Source organism: Pogona vitticeps, chromosome 5 (genome assembly GCF_051106095.1).
Source record: "Pogona vitticeps strain Pit_001003342236 chromosome 5, PviZW2.1, whole genome shotgun sequence".
Lineage (NCBI taxonomy): Eukaryota > Metazoa > Chordata > Lepidosauria > Squamata > Agamidae > Pogona > Pogona vitticeps.
The window spans coordinates 30,587,167-30,605,997 of record NC_135787.1 but is presented as its reverse complement, the minus strand read 5'-3'; the positions used below and the strand labels follow the sequence as shown (position 1 = coordinate 30,605,997).

The following is an 18,831-nucleotide window of genomic DNA, read 5'->3' as shown; positions in this document are numbered from 1 at the left end:
TTGTGTAATGACACCCATCTTCTTTGGCTAGCACAGCTGATATTGGTGACTGCAGCTGGTGGGTATAACAGTTGAAAATATCTGGAGAAGGTTGATGTAGAAGTATCTGAGCATGTCACTCAATGCTAACACACTAGTTTCTCAAAAATGTTTACATGAACTTGGATCTATCAGGAATCCTAGATTCAGCTTCTTCTCATGCCATTTTTGTTTATGCAGATTCTATGGATGAAACATTGTAAATAATTTTCTTTGTCTATTCAACTTGTCTCTCATTTCCATAGGCATAATTTCTAAATTAACATCACAAACTGAGCGCACACCAGAGTTTGTAGTTACATTATCAACTTCTAGAGTTACCGAGATAAACCTTGTTGCACATATATTAGCAAATGTATAGCAATGATCAGTCACAAGCCATTTTTTAATATCAGGAAACATAATTTTGAGCCAATATGTTTAGGTAAGAGGAATGCAGTGAATAGTATAGGAAAGAGTAAAAAGATGGACGATTACAGATTATATGCCAGGAGCAACATATCCTATCTAGTCCCTTTCAAGAGAAATGACAAGTAAAATATGCATGTTTATGTGAAGGCTGGTCCATGCACTAGAAACAGACAAATTTTCTTTCTTTCTTTTTTCTTTTAAAAAAATCTCAAAGATTAAAACAAATGTGACTGTGGAGAAGATATGAATCTTGAATATTGGCACTGGCTAGCTACTCTTTCCTGCTTTGTGTTCTCATTTCAGAATCAATAGAAGCCTGGAAAGAGAAAATAGTGTTTACAGATTCTTGTTTCGATATGTTCTGTTGCATTTACAAGAATGAAGTCTACCATTTTCTCCCTTAGTTGTAACATTTTGACATTATAAATGACTTTTTTTCGCCTTGAACAAAGTCCAAAATATATATGAGAAAACTTTTGGCGGCATATATAAATATGTCAGGTTTCCCTGAAGAACATATGCGTGCAGTGCTCTCATCATTTGGGGTGAAGAAATACTTCACAGAGCATGCAACACAATCAAACATATTTTTCTAATCTGACCATTTGACTTTGTCACATGGATCTTAGACAGATGTTTGATGGCAAGTAAATGACTGCATGTTTTTAAAATCACAGCAGCAGAAAGCAGAATTTCATAGCACTAACTAGGTGCCATGTTACAGGAACTTGGTTCTGAATGAAGGTGAATGAAATACTTTCTTCAATACAACCTGAACCTCTCTATTGTTAAATATGAAACAGTTACATCCTACCGGTTCTAAACACAGATAATTGCTTTCCGTATAAATATTCCCTACTAGCCAAAGATGAATTTCAGAATGTTTTCAAAGTTCATCTGCTATGCCTTTCATTCACATGCACATCAGATCACTGATACTTATACATGCAGGAATCTTTGAGTCCTTTCATTACAGCTTCTTCCAAATACATGCTTTATAAACATGAAAATACTTTTTGAAAATGCAGTTACCCCAACTAGCAACAAACAGATCTTTTAAGAACCTCATGCTTTGCAGACCTCTAGTCTGGACTTATTTGTTATTCTATATACCATATTAATCTTAACCTTTTATTTAACAAAGGCTGTATGTGAACCTGATTTGCACTATTTAAAGCTGCAGTGAGCAAATTGCCCTATCAGATATTGCTGTATGGTAACTCCCACGTACTCCCAACCTGGCTATGGGCATTGCAATCGAAGAAAACCCGAAAGATTACAGTGGGCCTTTCACAGATTAAGGTATGATGCTTTATGTATATGTTAGTTAAATTTGTATCATACTGTAATCTGTGGTTTGGTGTTAAGATCACACATTTTGCATGGAGAAGTCCCGGATTCCATCCCTGGCATGACCAGACTTGTTTCAAAGAGTCGTGTCTGAAAGCATCAAGGTCTACTTTCAATCATTGCAAATGATGTTGAATTAAGTGAATGACTATGACTAGGTATAAGGTGGCTTCTTGTGGGCTAAAGGCAGTGCCAATTCTACTTAGAAGAGATATGTTTTATTCAATAGGGGTTAATTTAGCTGTGATTGACAAGTTCTATTCATTTCAATGGCCCACTTTCCATAGAAGTGGTATCGTATTCACCTGATAGAAAACATGGCAGACTGAAGAATTACCATATTTTTTGCTCCATAAGACGCACCGGACCTTAAGATGCACATAATTTTTAGAGGAGGAAAATAGGGAAAATATATTCTGAACCAAATAGTGTAATAAAATATTTAATAAACAGAATAACATTTGAACCATGTAAAGTGAACAGCAGTCAACAGTGGCATTAAGAACCATTACCACTGTCATTAACAAATGGAGAGACTTAAAGCTTTGTGTACTCTAGTTTATGTACCATAAATTTGTGTACCATAAATTTAATTCAAGTACATATAGACCATTATCAGCCAGTGATAGGACCTATACAACGCTACCTATATTTTACATTTCCTTTCATCCACCTCCTCCCCATGCTTATAGAAATGTCTCAATGACAGATGAGATTGTTGTGCAACTCTGCCCAGCTACAGCTCAAGCCTATGTTAAGTTAGAAATGGTTTGTCTGATTTGGCACTGCATTGAGAGGTCCCTTTTAGTTGTGTGGAGGATAAATAGTGGAATTAAACTATTTAACAGCTGGTTTTCCTTATTTACTTTGGGTTATGGAAAAGAACAGCAACACAAAGCTTAACCTGATCCCATTCACCAGCAGTAGCACATGCTCAGCATAAGACCAAATCTCCATTTTCTGACATAATTGAATGTTTGTAGCATGCAAAGCACAACTGGTTAGGCCACACAAAGCCATGAACAATGTTCTTGATGAGCCAAACAAACTGAATACAAACTATAATAGCTGAAATCAGGAAGCAGGTACTGTAATCCAGTTAGAAGTCACGAGGCACAGTTAGTTTCCTTGCTGCAACACCCTTTGGAAATACATTCTCTATTAGATGCCCAGAAGTAGTTGAAAAGTTTGCAGGTAAAGGTAAAGGTTCCCCTTGACAATTTTTGTCCAGTCGTGTTCGACTCTAGGGGGCGGTGCTCATCCCCGTTTCCAAGCCATAGAGCCAGCGTTTGTCCGAAGACAATCTTTCCGTGGTCACATGGCCAGTGCGACTTAGACACGGAACGCTGTTACCTTCCCACCCAAGTGGTCCCTATTTATCTACTCGCATTTGCATGCTTTCGAACCGCTAGGTTGGCGGGAGCTGGGACAAGCGGCGGGAGCTCACTCCATCGCGTGGATTCGATCTTACGACTGCTTGGTCTTCTGGCCCTGCAGCACAGGCTTCTGCGGTTTAGCCCGCAGCGCCACCACATCCCAAAAGTTTGCAAGTCAAATCCAAATTTCTCATAAGAATGCATTGAAAATTAATTAATGCATTCTTATGGGGAAAAAAGGTCAGAAAGTTTTAAAAACTTAAAAGAAAGTCAATTACCAGGTACTGTAGACTGAGCCTTGCTCTTCACAGTGCCTTGGTAGACCCCAGAACAGTCAAAAAAGAGCCCCAAACAGTTAAAAACCAGCAGGCAGCCGGCAGCCATTTTGTGCTCTTCTCTGCTCCTGCCCCCTCCCCTCTCCCCACCTAACAGCTGATTGGCGCTGGTCTGAAACGATTCCCAGGCAAGCAGGTTTCAACTCAAACGGAGCACCTTTTCACCCAAGTATGGTTTAACCCAAAACAAGCAGCTTTTAAACGAAATTTTACATTTTAAAATGACAATACCAGGCAATCCCAGGACTCTCTCTCCCAGCTCTCTTAACTGCTTGGTCTAGCAAGGAGGCAGACAAGCAGCTTCTTCACTAACTGAAAGTTTGAATTTCCCCGCTTTCCCTGCCTTCCCCGCATATAGTATTAGGTATGCTAATATCTGTGCACTGGAGGATTGTGGGAGGAACATTCCAGTCCCTGATGGGGGTCCTGTGGGGCACCCCAAAATACTGAGTAGGTCTCTTGGCCTCTTTCAGGACTGGGGCTGTGCAGCCCTGCTCTGATCAGGAGTTGCAGCCATGCCTTTGGGGGATAGGGCACAGAAAGGGGAAGAATTTTCAGGGGCCATTCCAACTCATACCTGGCAGGGGAGATACCATTATTGTAAAAGTGGTTTTCCCAGGGTAAGGCTCATCTATTGCACTTTGGATGTGCTGACCCCTATGATTTCCCCAAATGTGGGAAAATCAACTGCCTAAGTGGGGAACTGTGTTTGTGGTTTCTCCTGGTTTTTCTAGAATCACTCTTTTTTCCCCTTTGGTCCTTGCCTATTTTCATTCCCTACTGCTATTGGCCTTGCTGGTTTTCCAGGCAGGCTGCAGGAAGCAGACCCTGGAAAGCCAGCAGTGCAGAATGGTGAGGTCCAAACAACAAGCAGTCTCTGGTGCCAGTTCAGAGGCCTCCCAGCATGGCAGTGGGAGGCTTCTGGGTGGTGGTGGCTGAACTCTTTTTTTTACTGTATTTACTCCATAAGATGCACATACTTTCTCCCCCTCTATTTGGGGGGAAGTGTGTCTTATGGAGCAAAAAATACAGTAAATTATGCCACTGAAATACACAGAAAGATCTAGAACATGCCCACATGTGCTTTCTCTTGCCATTTTCTTTGTGTCAAGCCAAATGAATGTTTCCCATGGTGACAAGATACATGTTCCTATTTCATGATCATCTCAGAAATGATTATGGACAGATCTACCTACAATCTATCTAATGTAGGCATTTGAACCTCATCATGAGTTTGAAAGTGCACAACTCCTGCAGGAGTTGTTGTTGTTTAAATAACTGAGGACAAAGAATGGAAAAACAAACAAGCGTGACATAATCAAGGTGCCAAGTTCCAATTTTTTCGTAATGAGAAATGTGTGATTTTGAAGGATTAAATATTTGCATATGCATTCAATATAGCCCACTCTGAGCAGTTCTTTTAATAACTTTTTCCCTATATGCTATCTTAACATATAAGTTCTAAGCCTAATCATTTGAAATTGGGAAAGTTACCCTTTTGGACCATAGCTCCCAGAATCCCACAGGTTGCATTAAGAGTATCCATGCTGCTTGTGGGATTTTGGCATTTGTCCCAAAATATTTGTTTGCCAAGGCAGTAACAGTTGTCATAATATTATAGTTTGTGAAGTAGTCAGTCTAACCATGTAAATATTAATATAGTAAGCAGAACTAAAGTTAAACTTACTGATAACTAAATTTGAGGCTAAAATCCAAATGCGAAAATAGGTAATACTTTTATAGACCACTAAAAAAAAATCACACAATAAACGAGTTTTCATGGATTAAACATCACTTTATCAGGATTGTACCAGTGTGAAGAACGTGAAGTCTAAAACTTAAAGCCCAAAAGTACATGGCAAGATGGTTTTTTGACTGGAAAGTTCAAGGCTGTAAGTCTGGTGGAGCAACTGAAGCTTTACCCTAAGGCACCAAAATTTAGAGGGCACCAAAATATAGACATGACTCTACTAGTGAGTGTCAGGAAAATAAATGGCAATACCTCCTAATCCTATTTACTTTTCTTTTTTTTAAAGCGTAGACGTTCTTTAACCTTTTGGATGGATACACATTCTCCTCCTCTTTTTTCATGAGGGTCCTACACTCACGTCTCAGGGCAGAGTGGATGGGAAATAGTGCTTCTTTCTCTGGTTGCCAGCATTGTTACTTACAACTATGATTACATTATTTTGAAAGCAAATACCCCATGTAAATAGCTGGATATATTTAAGGTGGAAATTTTGTACTTAGGCTTTTAGAAATCACACTGATTTTGTAAGGGGTTGAAATAAGGTCAAATCTTAATGCTTCGACTCAAACTGTACCATAAATTGAGTTATCCATCACCTACATGAAGATCACAAAGTGCATTGTTCATGCTTGTATTTTGAGAAGAGTAAGGAGCACATCCATAATACTTAGATCCAGTGTGTAGTTTCTGAAATAACAATGGTTTTAAAAAGCCTATACTGGCTGGGTAGCTCAGTGAGTTAGGTATCTGACTGCATAGTCAGAGTTTAGGGATTCAATTCCCCACTGTGCATCCCAGGAGAGCTAGCCTGTGTGGCCTTGGGCAAGCTGCACAATCACAGGATGCCCTCCTCAAAAGGGATTGGTAATTCATTTCTGAGTACTCTCTATCTGGAAAAACTCCTTAAAAGGTTGCTGTATGTCAGAATTGACTTGATGGTAAATTATTATTATTATTATTAATAAAGCCTGCCAATGAACACACTGGTGTGCATGTAATGGTTCTTCTTGTGGTACCTAGAGATTGTTTAGTGTAGTTCTGTGAAGAAAAATGGCCAGGAGAATGCAGTGATTATTTGTCATTTCAAGTATGCTCTACTAGCAGTACTGAAAGTCAATGAGGTACAGATGGCAGAGTGTTATAGCACTAGGATGCAGGAGATCTCAGTTCAAATCTACTGGGATAGCAATGGTAAACCACTCTTTGAACATTTTACCTACCTTGAAAATCCTAGGGTGAGCATAAGGGAGAAGTGATGTGGTGGCACATACCAGCAACATTATCTCTAGTGCATACATATCATTTGAGGTTGGTAATTTGGCATTGAAAAATAATTGTAGTACAATAGAATATTATGTTTTGCACTATTTTTCTTTAAAAAGAGACAGATTAGAACTAGAGACAATATTGTTAGGTTACTTCAGGTTACTGCACCTGATCTCTATATTGTCAGTGTGTCTGAAGATGAGAAATGGTAATCTGCAAAACCATTAAAGACCTGTATCGCGTCTCTGTTCTCAGTCTTGCCCAAGCCCAAGCATACTTTATTTTCTTGAAATATATGATAATGTGCCCCCATCCATTTTAGTTTGTCATTTGTCCTGTATCATATTTAGAGTAACATGCAGAAATTGTACCTGCCTTTATTTGAAAAATTATCATGTTTTATTAATTACATTACATTTTTATACCACACCATCTAGTAGCCTTGTCACTACTCTGGGTGGTTTCCAGTAGTAAACATGCAGAGAAAGGCCAAATCCTACCCAAACCAAAAATATAAAAGATATATCTCTATAAGAAAACAACAGATCTAAAAATCAAGATGGTGGCTACGGACAAGATAAAGGATACAGGATATAATGTTTTGTGGCTGCTTGTTCCTTCCCACTTGTTCCACTGAGACAATGGGATAATTTAGCAAAGTAAATCACAAAAATTAATGGCCACAATCCCTGTCAGGTAGATGCATCTTTAGAAGGGAAAGATGTTGGACCATTACTTATAAAACATACTTGAAGCACAAGTTTGTTTGCTACTCCCTCGTTTTAAAAAATGTGCCTAATATGTTCTGGAAAACATATGATAAGAAATTTGTTTTGTAAAAGCATACACTTCATTGTGATAATGAAGACAAATTTTTCAGTTTTGTCTGCCAGTTTTTTAAAAAAATAATCTTACTTCAGTTTAGATGAAGGCGTGCTAGTGGCATGTTTCATTTTTGTCGGGTTTCCCCATAACAAATTGATAGTTTTAACCACAGAACATCTGGGTTCTAGCTTCTGTTACAGAACAACTTCTAAGAGGGAAAGCATACCTTGTTTGACTGAATTCATTTAAAGCTATTAACACGTTAGTTTTAAAAGCCTAAAAAAAATTGTATCACCCCTTTAAGAAGGTATTTTCAGTATTTTATTTAAATCTTAAATCTTGGTGAAAGCTGACTCTAATTTACTAACTAGGTATTATCATGCCATTCCTCAGCTTTTTTTAAAAAAAGAGGTAGATCAATCAATTAATTAATGTATTTACAAATTTATATTTAGCATCCCATTATTATTTTTTCTCTGTAGCTGTTGCAGCCTTTTATATTGTAGCTAACAGCAGCAGCATGACTTAATGTAGTTGGTGAACAGAAAACATTTAATTTCATGATAATAGTTTGGGCTGCTTTTTGAAAAACACGTATTTTTGTTATTTGTGTTGTTCGTGTTGTCTGTTGTATTTTATTCCGTGTTCATAACATGGACAACAACCTGCATGGGCAATTTGGACTGAAATAAAAAAAGAAACATGTATTTTCACTTGTTCTCTCTTATAGTAAATTAGTTCAAGTCTGGTTCTTCAGGATTATCTTTATTACTTGATTTTTTAAAATGATAAAGTTCTATAGTGAATGGTATATTATATGGAAACTAATGCTTTTCATTTGCATGTATAATATGCTGTGGTACTGGTATCTAAAGCTCCTTAAAACTCTGCATTTCAGTATCCTTTACAGTACCTTTTCTAAAAAGCCAAATGTTTTTTATTCTTATCAAGAGTTTAGTGAAAGAGAATAAGGTAATGAAACCACACAGCAGAACATAAATTCAGAAAATGAATGAACAAATAAACAAGCGAATAAACAAACAAATGCTTGGGGTGTTTCTGCACAAAGCATTTACTGAGCACTTATCCTGCCCTGTTCACAGAATTTTAGAGAGGTCCATTGTAATCTTCCATTTGTAACTCTCCTATGCTTTCCTGCAGGTTCTTCTGTCTTTATTTTCGAACTACACAAAATCCATTAGATGGAGAAAGATAAAATAGCTATGCATAGTCTTTTGATTGGCAGAGATAGATCCATCCATTTGGAAGCACCTTTTGTCATATGATTTAAGGTTTTTTGGGCTCCTTTTTGAATAAAGGCTAAACTGCCTAACCCAGTGGCTTCCAACCTTGGGTTGTAACCCAGGTGTACTTCGACAGCATGTCCCCAAAGTACATGGCAAGATGGTTTTTTGCCTGGAAAGTTCAAGGCTGTAAGCCTGGTGGAGCAACTGAGGCTTTACCCTAAGGCACCAAAATTTAGAGGGCACCAAAATATAGACATGACTCTACTAGTGAAAGTCAGGAAAATAAATGGCAATACCTCCTAATCCTATTTACTTTTTTTTTTAAAGCATAGACGTTCTTTTAGCTTTTGGATGGATATACATTCTCCTCCTCTTTTTTCATGGGGGTCCTACACTCACGTCTCAGGGCAGAGTGGATGAGAAATAGTGCTTCTTTCTCTGGGTGCCAACATTGTTACTTACAACTATGATTACATTATTTTGAAAGCAAATACCCCATGTAAATAGCTGGATATATTTAAGGTGGATTTTTTGTACTTAGGCTTTTAGAAATCACACTGATTTTGTAAGGGATTGAAATAAGGTCAAATCTTAATGCTTTGACTCAAACTGTACCATAAATTGAGTTATCCATCACCTACAAGAAGATCACAAAGTGCATTGTTCATGCTTGTATTTTGAGAAGAGTAAGGAGCACATCCATAATACTTAGATCCAGTGTGTAGTTTCTGAAATAACAATGGTTTTAAAAAGCCTATACTGGCTGGGTAGCTCAGTGAGTTAGGTATCTGACTGCAGAGTCAGAGTTTAGGGGTTCACCACAAATTGTACTTTCTGGGGTTTCCTGGGAGTTGCAGTCCAAGAATACTTGGATTGCCCAAGGTTGTGAGCCACTGGCCTAATCTATCACTTACATGTTTACACAAGCATACTTAACCTGGCTGTTTTTATTTCTGAGAGTTTTTTTTTTAAAAGAACAGTTGCAGGGATGCTGGTTTGTTGTTGAATATTTTAGTTTACTGTTTGCTGTTTATCCCAAAATTATGGGAGGGAAAAAAGTAGCCAGTATAGAAAGATTTCTAGCAGAAAATTGCTAAGGGGGCTATTACCCTTTTTCCATTTGGAGAACAATCAGCAAGTGATGTTTTAAAGCTGTACTATTGTCTTGACACAGTGAAGAGGGCACTTTTTAATTCACCTCCAACAACTAATTTTTTGTTTCTGATTGCAAGGGAGTGACTTGACTTTGAGAAATGACTTGTGTGCATGGCTAGACCCATCCCATGAATTTTTAATTCTCAGTATTTTTTTACTAGGCAAGAATCAAGTTAAGTGAAAGGATTCTTGAAAACAATATGGAACATGAGGAGATAGTTTACTATTTTACAGAACTTTAGTGGAATATCACTACAAGGAGAAGTATTTGATGAACAACCCAAGGGAGGAAATCAAAACTCAAGAATGATAATAACATGCAACTGTGGCGGGGTCAAGAGGGTGAAGCCATAGGGCAGAAAATCAAAGGGAAGGAAGCCTGTAATCTGTTGCTTAAAGGGCTGATGTATTAATTTCAGAATTATTATTATTATGGCAAAAATTTTAAATACTTGGAAAAGATCCAAACTAAATGAACAATTACCCCTGCCCCCATTGATGTCTGGAAAAGATTAGAAATAGAGGTGGTCCTCTGTTAATAAAGACGAGTGACAGCATAGGACCACATAGCACTCAGGTAGAAGGGCTTCCACTTGCAACTGCCCAACCAGTGGTAGCAAGTGGAAAACACTGAAGTGGGATGTTCCATTGCTGGGATGAGGACAAAACAACTGCATTTTCCCAGATGGATTTGGGCCTGTTACATATGCTAGCCATGGAGTTGATGTAATTAATTTTTCCCTATTACAACCAGGATTTTTTTTATTGATAAAAAATATGCATCCATTCTCCCACCTTCACTAATGTGAACCCACAGATCTCTTAGGTTACATCACACCCTATCAGTCCCATACAGGGTTGCTCTGCCTATTAGTTGAACAGAGGTTGAACAGAGACCAATTGAGACAAATTAGGCTTCACTTAATACGTATCTAATTTACTTCAATAGGATCTGTGTAAATCTAGCACAATCTGAATCTCTCCATTTTTCCTTCCTCCTGGTTTTCTTTCTTTCTCTCTCTTGGTGGCTTGCCAAAGGATTTTCTTCGACTACATGGATATGGGTATTCATTATGAATGCCTTCAGAACTGATGTCTCCCTTCATTGTTTATATAATACCTTTACAATTTTTCTTTCCTAATAGCTTACCAATGGGTACCCAGTCTGTCTCCTAGTTTCACCTGAGAGTTGAGCACATTTTTCAAGGGCTTAATCATTAATATCTTAACTTTCTCTAATGTGTTGCCCTTCCATCTTGACTCATCACTGATTTCCTTATGGATCTGAACACTTGTGCTTTCTTCTGATCTATTTAAAATCACAGAGGAATGGGGAGAGGGGATTTTTGCCTGGTTTTACATTTTAGATGGATGACTCTAGAAAAAAAATGCATGAAGTGTGTGTTTGTACGGGAAAGGCAGTGCTGTGAGTAAGTGTAGCTGTGGTCATGACCAAGAAAAGTAGAGAGAGCTCTGTTTGACAATTAAGAATGACATCTTAGTTCATGTTGCTTCCAAATAGAAAAATATTTTTGGATGTGCACATTTTTGGACAGATACTGGTTACATGGTTTTTGTGGGAAAATACCAATGGCGTTCCACAGACTAATGAAACTGGAAAACTAATTGTCTGGAAAATATAACCAGTTCCATTATTGTATGAAAAGTGGATTGTATATATTGGTCACAAATGAATACATATCAAATGGCACCCATTAGGAATGGGTGACAATTTCATTGGGGTCTGAATTTTTCTGCATTTAAGTTATCTGGACCTCTTTGGACAAACTACAAGTTATATTGTAATCATGATCACAAGTCTACACCTTCCACATCCAAATGCTCAGAAAGAGCAAATTCAGAAGGAGCTGCACCAGAATGCACATGTACAGATTTGGAAATACACAAAAAGCAACATTTTATAGAGGAAAACATGCATGTTGCTACAGTGCATGCAATGTATACATCTGGAAGTGCACACATTTATATGCATGTTTGTGTTTAAAAGTAATCTGTAAATTCACTTGGAAATGGGACATAATAATTTTTGATGTGGAGATCTGACAATCCAAGTAGAAATAGACTTCACAAGAGTTGCCCTCTTATTTACATTGCAATTGTGAACTGCACATTCTCTCCTCAACTTTACTGGTCCCTCTTTTCTTTTCTTCTTTCTTTTAGTACTAACGAAGTTGTGGAGCCCTTTTTTCTCCAGAGAAGAAGTGTACAGACAGTGGGAACATTTAGCCGCCTAGAGCGGCCTTTTAGGTCAGATGGGCGGGGTATAAATCAAATAAATAAATAAATAAATAAATAAAATTAGTAGATTATGCCCAGCTTGCTGGAGATAAAAACCAACAGTATTGTATACTGTTGTGCTATACTTATCTAAAACTTGTAAATGACATTTACAAACCCAACCTTCATTATCATTATCTGTGTCCCACATGGATTCTGAGTACAGTCAACTAATTGACAGTATTTAATACTTAAGGGAGTTTGTGAGTTTGGTTATAATATCTATTTAGCCTAATTAAAGTTGTAATGTATAATACAGTATTACATTACAGATAGCAGAATCTATTAATCTGTTACTCATATAAGACCGAGCACAATTGATTCTTGTCTAAAAAGCATAAAAATTGATGGCCCTTAAATGATATATCAAAACCTATATACAGTATACCACTTTCTCTCAGTCAAATTTTGCTAGTCCTACTAACGATGAATACCTTTCTAAATAATAGTCATCTACATAATTTTACTGTTATTTTCATCTTGATCATTTGTGGTAAAACTGGATACAATTTCTCCTTTGCTTGTCTGTAGGCTTGTGGAATCAGTACCTAAAGACACAAAAATCTGGTTCGCTTCCCTCTGTGCCACTGACCTGCTCCTGCCATACGCACAAATGAATCCTCTGCTCTTTGTGCTGTATAAGCTATGTCTTTGACATTTGCTAGCAACACAAAGCATGGCCACTGCTCTTGTGCTATAAAATAAAAATAACAGCCACAGTGTTCTGAACTATGTGGAATTTTAAAATATTGGAGCTTTTGGAAATATTTAGGAGCACTTTCTCCCCAAAGGCACTTTTAGATTACAGTATAATGATGACATTCACAGTAGCTCCATTTGTCTTACCTTATCCTATCATTGTGGACAGGTATGTACCTTCAGCAACTGTATTTGATTTACATTTGTGTTTGATTTAAAGAGAAAGTGATTGGTTTCCTAGCTGAATGTTTTATATTTGAAGGGATAGATGAAGAAGTGGTGTGATACTGAGAGATTTCCCCTCTTCCCACAAACTGTAACAGTTAAGTTCTTCACATCAATTAAACAAAACAACAGGGTACCAGGTCATTATAGAGGTTTATAATTGTTATGGCATCATTTTACAAAATAGCTATGCTGTCACAAAGTTGAAACATTCTTGTTTCTTACTTAGCTCAGATGTATATTACAGTGGTCTATTTACAATCAAACTGCCAAAATCCACCTACAGGCTTACCTTGGTTTACGAATTTAATGCGTTCTCCAGGATGTTACGTAATGTGACAGATTTGTAAACCGAAATGCGATTTGCCATAGGAACGGGGGCAGCACTATAAACCTCCAGGCACAATGCATCCTGGGGAAACTTTCTTTGTAGTGCGATTTTTTTTTTTTTGTAAACCGAGGCATTATTTTCAATGGATTTTCCTTCATAAACTGAAAATTACATTAACCAAGGCATTCGTAAACTGAGGTATGACTGTATATTGAAATTGAGAATCATCTAATGCAATTTATCTGCTCTAATATTGGTTAAGATAGCCAAAGATATTTAGAATGCTAACTGAAAACATCAATGAGCATATATCCTTGTTTGCCTCACAGAAAGAAATTTCCTCTCAAAAATATCAATAAAAAAGACTAAATTCCAAATTAGTTTGACAAATAATTTCATGTAAGTATGGGCAAATCTATCAGTTTTGCTTTTCTGAGATTTACGTGTTGCAAATTTGGGTAAATTTTGTTATTAAAAATATGAATTGAAATAAAATGTCTCCTCATCTGTAGAGATGGGTTTTCTTTTTCCTAATTTTGGCTCAGCTGTGGTCTTGAGCAAGCTCCCAGTCCCAATGTGCCCTTAAAAGAGAATGGTAAACCACTTCTGAGTTCTTAGTACTTAGAAAAATCTGGAAAAGGATGACAGCTAGAGGGCCATACATTTCCCATCTGCTTGTTAGAGTGCAATTTTTGTGAGGCTTTTTAGTTGTCAATAGGTGGAGCTATAACTGATAATGAATACCTGAAGCATTAACTCATACCAAACATACTAGGTTATCACTGGTGGAAAACAGAGAATTTATACAGAGAGACAGAAATTGCTCCAGTTTTCCATCATTTTCACCATGCAGTTTTCGATTCAACTGAGAAAGAATAAAAGGTACTGATAAAAGGATCGTAAATGAATAAGGAATTTGTGGGTTTTTTATATTGCACCTCTAGAAGTGGGCACAAAATGCCCAATGTCGAATGTTTTCTAGGTGGTTTATGATGCATTCAAAGGAAGAAATTAATGACAGCACATAAAGCAAAGGTTAGGCCAGGAACAAATAATAAAAACTAGAGATGGGGGTATTGGTATACGAATATTCCTACACAGGTAGAAATAACGACTGTCCACTCACGATTTCACCGCTGTAGCCGGCTCCGTGGTGGCTTCCTGTTGTGCTGTTTTCCACAATGGATTAGTCACTCTCCGACCTAGCGGAGAGGCTTGTCATCCCACCTCCTGCCAGGACTAGGTCAACGATTGCAGACAACGGAGCAATAGGAAGGCACCATGGAGCCGGCAGTAGCCGAGAAAATGTGAGTGGACAATCCAGCTTCATGGGGCCAGACCTTTGTTATTTCCACCTGTGTGGGGATATATGAATACGAATACCTCCATCTCTAATAAAAATTCTACAACATATGAAACCAAGGAAAGATAGCCAGCAAAATAGAAGTTGTATTATCTCAAAGCACTGAGAACAATTCTTAAAAATGAGTGCTGCATGGTTTTTATTGTGAAATTTAGGAGGCATTACTGCAGACATGCACATTATTTTCCAGTTATGTGCACTTTCTCATTCTTGATTAAAGCCATTGCTTCTAAAGGAAAATGGCCGTGAATTAAATATATGTACATTGGTACTTTTGGCTAATTTACATGATTTTCATGCCTTTTTTTTTTTTAAAAAAAACTTAACTGCACTGCAAAGTTGGAGAACTGTAGGTTTTGAACGTTTGAAGTCTCTGTTTGCATGCCATTTCAAGATTTCCAAAAGCAAGTAAGATTTTTATTAAACATGAATCAAACAAATTTCTCCCCATCTTTATAAATGGGCAGTAATATACAGTTCTGTCCTCGACTAACTCTTCCACTGGCAGATCTTAGCCATAATATATATATACAGGTATTATATACAAAGCACACCATCCCATTAAGAAAAAGGCACATCAAGATAGACATGTTCATCATTCCCTACCTGCCTAGAGAAAAGTGGTTAGCCCCTCTCTTCTCCTTTGATACTTTCTACATATGGAAAGTAACAAGTCTGTAACCCTGTTCCTTCTCAGGCTTCTTGCTTATGTGTAGAACTCAAGTGTGAGCAAGAGCATCTCCTATGCAGAACTGTATGGGGAATTTATTTGGATAGGAAACAACTGGATAAGCCTTAGAGATTCTAATTGAACCAAAGAGAACAATATGACCTGCGTGCCAAGCAATTGGTGCTAAACAGTAAATGTGCAGCGAAAGCAATGCAACATGTACTAATGCAGAATGGTATCTTTATCAAATACCACTAACAGTAGAGGCATGTGACTAAGGCTGATAAATCCATTCATGCCTGTATTTAAAACATTTTAAAGAGAGTATATGAGCAATGTGATACTTTTGAATGATTGGAAACTAAGAAGTATCATAGGCATTAGTTGACTAAGTATGCAGAAGTTATTATTAAAATAAACACTGTGTTATTATTATTATTGCTTCTCATTATTTAGAGATTTGTCCTCCTACCAAAATAACTACTATGAAATTATAGGGAATAGAATTTTATTTTATTTCCTCGGGTAGAAAATAACCTAGTTACTGCTCTGCTACAAATAGCCAAAAACCTCTTCTGTTGGCAGATCTTCTTAAAGTGACAGAAATGCCTTTGTGTTATTAGAACCTTTTTGTCCTGGCTGATTGTAGAGAACTGGGGGCAGAGGCATCTGCCAGCAGAATTGCTCTCCCGGCTAAGATCTGCCAGTGGAAGTTAGTCGAGGACAGAACTGCTATGCTGATGGATAATTAGGGCAAGGTAAGGGTAGTCTTAAGTAATTTGCTACACCCCTTAGCTTCTACACAGTTTAACCTGACTTAATGCTACTGCAGATGATCCTCAGGCATGTTGGCTAGTAAGGATTGTGCTCTTAAGTAAAAAATAAATTCTTGGGGATCAGTAGTTACACCATACCAGTTCTGCCCATATTCCTTTCTAACTACATTTCTGCAGTAAATTTGGAAAATGGCATGTTATTTGATTAAAAAAAATTCTTGGCAAGGTATCAGTTGTTTAATGTATTGCACAATATCTAAAAGCTGAAATCATGCCATCTAATGCTTCACGTCTCTGGAGAAAACTGCAGTCAGTAATAAAATATTACTTGTCTTTATCATCTTGTTTATACACCACCCAAACTTGCAATGTTTTCTGTTTAGTAATGAGTAATGTCCATCTAAGGGTAGCTGATACACCTTTGTTAAACCTCATGATGTAGGCAGTAGCATCCTCAGCATATCTCCTACTTTTGAGAGTTGGGATTCCCTTGAGATACATTCCAACACCCCCCACTTAATCTGGAAATAATAATGCAAAACAGGAAAGTAACTGAAGGCAGACTTCCCACCTCCTAGTCTCGACATATGTCCTCCAAATCCCCCAGCAGCTCCAAAAGTAATAAGATTCTGAACTTTGAACTAATTACTGCCCCCCACCACTGCAGATACATTGTTTTCTTTTACTTCTCTTTAAAAGTCACCTTTAAATCTCAAATATGAGGTGGCACAGTTAACACAGAGGGCCTGAAGTTTTCCAGATTGTTGTCATGGTCACTCATCTGAGGCACTCTGACCTACGTGCCTGTTTATATGCCCTCTGTCTTTCTTTTTCAAAGTAGCTAGTTAAAAGGCTAACCTTTCCCCTACCATGGACAAATAAACACTGAAAAAGCAGCCACACAAATGTAAATGCTTTGATAATTTGTCTTTTGGTTAACTCTTGTGGCATTTATAAATGACCATGACAAGCTTTGTTGGTGTTTGTTTGTTTGCTTTGTTAATTTAGTGCATAAATTATCCCTTGGTCAAAAGCAATTTTGAAGACAGTTCTTAGTACATAACTAGAATTTTTAAAACACCAAAACCAACACCAAAACCTTTGGAAAACAAACAGCTAGATTGGGTCTAAAGTGTAAAAAGCACAGAGCAACTGAAATTGTACCTTGACTGATGAGCTGTTTCATGTGGAAACACACAAAGAGTTTTACAATACAGAGTTTAATACAGTATTATAAATCAGTACCATGGCTGCTGGATAACCTGACCATGACAGATTCTTAGCCAACATTGTGGATTGGTTCTGAACTTTCCTAATCTATTATTTTCAGTTCTGGAAAGGACCTTTCAGTTGACAAAAGTGAAAGAGGTTAAAGAATATTTTCTCAGCCTGGCAAAGGCGATTACTGCATTGACTAATACAGGAAATGTTCCAGGATTGGGATACTCAGATTTGCCTCATTTTCCTTGAACTACATGAACTACAAATCAATGCAAATCACCTTGAAGTCCATTCTCTCCCACTGAAAACCACAGTTTCCCCCTCCATCATTGCGGCTTCTACTTTATGACAGCAAATGCATTTGCATCAGTTCCAATACTGTGATCCCCTCAGTCAGTGTGGAGGGGTTGGTACCTGTCATGTCTGAAGCCATTCTACCTGGCTACAGCAACAGTGAGAGAGGCACAGCAGTGGAGAAACTGGCTGCCATTTGAATCCTCTCTTCCCCAAACCTGATACCTGGGTCTGTTTGTTTTTCTCTTCCCTTTCTTTCATTTTTTTCCCTTTTAAAGACTTACTTCCCTGTCAATAGAGTAGCTAGGTGACCAAAGGAAAAAGAGTGAGGAATTGGCAGAGAAAGAGGAGGAAGTTATCAATTAGTCTTGTGTTCAGCTAGTTAAGATAGCTCTACTGTAACTGCACCTCCTGCAACTCTGGAAGATCGGAACTAACTTAGGTAAAGGTAAAGGCTCCCCTTGGCATTTTTAGTCCAGTCGTGTCCAACTCTAGGGGGAAGTGCTCATCTCATTTTCAAGCCGTAGAGCCAGTGCTTATCCAAAGACAGTTTCTGTTGTCACGTGGCCAGCATGACTAGGGAATGCCGTTTTATCTTCCCACCGAGATGGTACCTATTTATCTACTCACATTTACATGCTTTCGAACTGCTAGGTTGGTGAGGAGCTGGGACAAGCGACGGGAGCTCACTCCATTGCGTGGATTCAATCTTATGACTGCTGGGCTTCTGACCCTGCAGCACAGGCTTCTGCGGTTTAGGCCACAGCACCACCATGTCCCTTAGAGCTAATTTAACAAGCTGCAAACAAGGTTGAGAGCCAGTTTCCTTCCCTTTCTCTGCTGACTCATGTTTTTTGCTGAAGCCAGTTAACCTGGGGAAACCAGATTTGGCACATGCAGCTTCAGAGCAGACCTATTTGCTTTTTTCCTGCTCTGTAGTTGGTCCCTGAGACTCATGCTGGGTGTGGTGTAAAGATTATGAAGATCTCCAAAGAGTTATGGTGATTGGATTTTAGAAAGCTTTCCCTTGCTGCACATATAAGTTCACACAATCAACACTTGAAGAGTTGGTGGTGAGGAATCAACAAGGAAGTGCTAAAAAGTAGAGTATAAACATTTTTCTCAGCTCACTGAATCCTTTGGCCTGGATAAATATAGCTAACACCCTGTGATATTTTAAGTGATCCAAGTAACACTGTC

At 37.9% G+C, this 18,831-nt stretch overlaps 1 protein-coding gene and 1 pseudogene across 3 annotated transcripts in view; both read left to right on the top strand.

Annotated features, from left to right (window-relative positions):
• The window catches only part of NDNF (neuron derived neurotrophic factor), a 39,853-nt gene that overhangs the window by 4,578 nt on the left and 16,444 nt on the right, over positions 1–18,831 (top strand). The window lies entirely within an intron of this gene.
• LOC140707881 (U1 spliceosomal RNA) lies at positions 4,081–4,235 on the top strand (annotated as a pseudogene).